Raw genomic sequence first — 4,150 nt, 5'->3', positions numbered from 1 at the left:
CAATTTGAGGGTCAAGATCATGATAGGATGCATGATATGGTTATTGATGCATTTCATAAAACACATGCTGATATTGTTGATGAATCCAATTTAGATGCAAAATGTTTTTATGATATGTTAAACGCTGCGAAACAGCCTCTTTACGATGGATGTAGAGAAAGGCAGTCTAAATTGTCATTACCAGGTAGGATGATGACAATTAAGACTGATCATAATCTATCTGAAATTTTCATGGATGATTGGGCTGATCTTATTAAAGAGTATTTGTAGGAGGATAATTTGGCCGCCGAAACATACTATGAAATACAGAAGTTGGTTTTTAGTCTTGGATTGCCTTCTAAGATTATTGATGTATGTGTTGATAATAGTATGCTTTTCTGGAGAGATGATAATAAGCTGCAAGAATGTCAATCTTGCAAAAAAACGAGATATAAGCCGCAAACTTCTGGGTGTAGGAAGATAGCATACCAACAAATGTGGTATTTTCTTATAACTGATAGGTTAAAAAGACTTTATCAATCTGAAAGGACAACTGAATCGATGAGGTGGCATGTAGAATATTCACAAACAATGGGAAAATGACTCACCCTTCCGATGGAAAATCGCAGAAATACTTTAACACGGTATACCAGACTTTATTAAATTTAAACGGAATATATATCTTGGTCTTTGCACTGACAGATTTAGTCATTTTGGTATGTCTGGTCGACAAAATTTGTTATGGCCAGATATGTGCATGCAAATTGAATTTTTGTTTCTAAGTATCTTAGTCCCTGGTCCAAATCACTTGATGTGTTTTTGCAGTCACTCATACATGAGTTGAACCAGTTGTAGCATAACGGACTTCGAACATATGACAGTTCAAAGGGCAAACACTTTACGATGCGAGCGGTGCTTATGTGGATAATAAGCGACTTCCCTGCAAATGGAATACTATCAGGTTGGACTACACATGGGAGGTAATCGTGTCTTTATTGTCTCGATAGGACCGATGTAAACATGGTCGGAAAACATGTTAGTTTGATTGTCACTACCGATTTCTACCAACTAACCATCAATATGGAAGAAACAAACAACTATTTAGGAAGAACAAAGCTCTTTATATCCCCCCCCACCAATGTATCTAACAGGGCAAGATTTTGAAGCACAATTTGATCATTAGAAGGGGGGGGAGACTTAAAACAGTCTTTCAAGGGGGAAACTGGTACACTCCGGCGAATATGACTGATGGATATGGAGTTCATCAAAATTGGCATAAGAAACCCATTTTTTGGGAACTTCCGTACTGGAAAGATCATCAGCTAAGACACAATCTTGATGTCATGCACATTGATAAAAAGTTTTTGATAACATCATGCATACAGTGTTGAACGTGCAGGGAAGAACCAAAGACAGCATGAAATCATAGATGGACTTGCTTGATATATGCAACAGAATAGAGTTTCATATTTGAGAAATGGGAAAGCACCAGTTCTTGTATTTCGGTTGGATGCAGAACAAAAATCTACTTTGTTCAATTGGGTTGCATTTGCCGTGAAGTTTCTTGATGGGTATGTATATAATCTTGCTAAATCTGTGGAGAAACGCCACAAAATTTCAGGGATGAATAGTCATGACTGCCATGTGTTTATGCAACGATTACTTCATTTCGCATTTGTTGAACTCCTACCAGGAGATGTTCATGAGGCTCTTGGAGGCATTGAAGCATTTTTTCGTGATCTTAGTACACGGACATTATCAGAAGATGTAGTTGCACAACTGGCTACCAATATTCCAATATTATGGTGCAATTTAGAGAAGATACTTCCACCGCTTTTTTGATGTTATAGATCATCTACCCATTCATCTTCCTCACGAAGCAAAATTAAGTGGACCAGTTCAGTTTAGGTAGATATATCCGTTTAAGCGCTTCATGAAGCATTTAAAGGGGAAGGCCAAAAACCTAGCTAAAGTTTAAGGCTCTATCGCTGCGGGAAGTTTGACAGAAGAAACTTTGCATTTCATGTCGTACTATTTTGCTCCAAAAGTCCGTACACGCAAAGGAGCTCCACGATGTTATGATGATGGGGGCATGGGACAAACATATGCACTAGAAGGTGTACTAGAAATTTTCTCACCGGTGGGACATCTTAGAAAGAAAGCTGAAGGAAACTTGTTGGTCCAATACTATCACAGCGCACATACATACATCCTCCTAAACTGTGACGAATTAACTCCTTACGAGAGGTACGTAGTTAGTAATTATTTAGTTAGTTAGTATGTTGTGCATGATCCCATTGGTAATTAACCATATGGTGTTTTTCAGCACTTTTGTTAGTCAGGTACGAGAATGCATTGAAAGCGTTTCAGAAGATGAAATCAACACTCGGAAAGACCAACTTTTTGCCCCGTGGTTAAAAGCTCAAGTAAGATAAACCTTCCCTTATATATACTAATTATTTAATTATGCATGCATATTAATTCACATATATATATATATATATATCAATTTGTTTAGGTGGATTATGATGACCCGACATATCTAATATGGTTTCATGAGTTACTCATGGGCCCAATATCAAAGATAACAACAGCAGCCATGTATTTCACTAGGGGTTATGTTTTTCATACCTACAATCATGGCTTCAAACGGGCAAATGCCAACTACGGAGTATGTGTACGAGGTGAAGTGAATTATTATGGGATCTTAAAAGATATCATTGAAGTGGAATACCTCAGTTTGGTAAGGTTGAAAATTTCTCTTCAAATGTGATTGGTTTGATCCAACAATCAGATGCGGAGTATGTATTAAAAAGTTTAGGGTGATAGACCTTAACGCCTCACGTCGGTACAATAAGTTTGAACCTTTTATCTTAGCATCACAAGCAGAAGAAATCACATTTGTTCTATATCTACAAGTTCAAAATATTGGGATCTCATAGTTAGCAGTTATTAAAGTGGCTTCAAGAGGGGTAATTGACGGTGTACATCTACCACCTATGCAACAAGATGATTCTGTTGACATCACTGAACCAGAAGTTGAAGAAACTGTTCATTTAATTGATCCACGGAATAGACAAGTTTAAGATCTACCTGATGATGACACCGAAGAAGATTCATATAAATTTGATGAGAGTGAGAGTGATGATGATCATGATGATGATTTAGAAAATGATGAACGCAACCAAAACATATCATCAAATGATTCTGATTGAAAAATTTATGTATGATTGCATTGTGGTTTCAATGAAACATGTTTTTGTTTAAGATGTGTTTACTAAAATTTATGGATTTTCTTTTATTAAGAAGGCTTTTATTTTATATGTGAAAGGATTGACTTTTACGACGATATAGGGAGAATCGTCGTAAAATTGTCGTAAATTTCAAACCCTTACATATTAATTTCAAAGTTTAGGGTATCATTTTAAAATTAATTAAACGATTTTTTCACTTTATAAAATAGTTTGGTCAAGAATGTAGCCTTTAACATTTTTATTTCAATTACAACATTCAAAATTCTACTTACAATTAAATTAATATGTATAAGTAATTTAAAAGTTTACGTCAAACTTGGGCAATTTAACCTAGATCATTGTAAATTCGATGTAAAATCTGAACCCTAACATAGGGTTTGATCTTTTTCACTTTTAATCTTTAGTTTCTTTGTTAACATTTTTTACATGGTTTTATCAAAACATAAAACATAAAACTTTAACTATAAAAACAAAATCTAATTTTTTTTCAACGATGAATTTATGACGATCATTTCAAATTCGTTGTAAAATTCCGTCAAATTTACAACAATCCTAACATGATTGTTGTCGTATATTTGACATAATCCTCAAACCCTGAATTTGGAAAACATGTTTTCAAGGCCTATAAGATAGATTTCAAACATGAAAATTGAATCAAATCACTTCTTATAAGTTACATATCAGTTTCAGAAGAAAAAAATTAATAAAAATATATAAAATATATCTTATGAAGTGTTCTTATATATGATAGAAGATGTTAACCTTTTGCTTAAATGGTATAAAAACTTTTTTCCTGGCTTATTTGCTTACAGTAACATGTATTCAACTCATAGATACTCTTTATTGATGCATAAGGACACTTTCTACAATATAAATAATTTGATTGTATGAATTTTCAAAAAATTTGTTCCAAATTC

The sequence above is a fragment of the Eutrema salsugineum genome, unplaced genomic scaffold (genome assembly GCF_000478725.1).
Source record: "Eutrema salsugineum unplaced genomic scaffold, Eutsalg1_0 scaffold_4, whole genome shotgun sequence".
Classification (NCBI taxonomy): Eukaryota; Viridiplantae; Streptophyta; class Magnoliopsida; order Brassicales; family Brassicaceae; genus Eutrema; species Eutrema salsugineum.
This window is presented reverse-complemented; position numbering follows the sequence as displayed.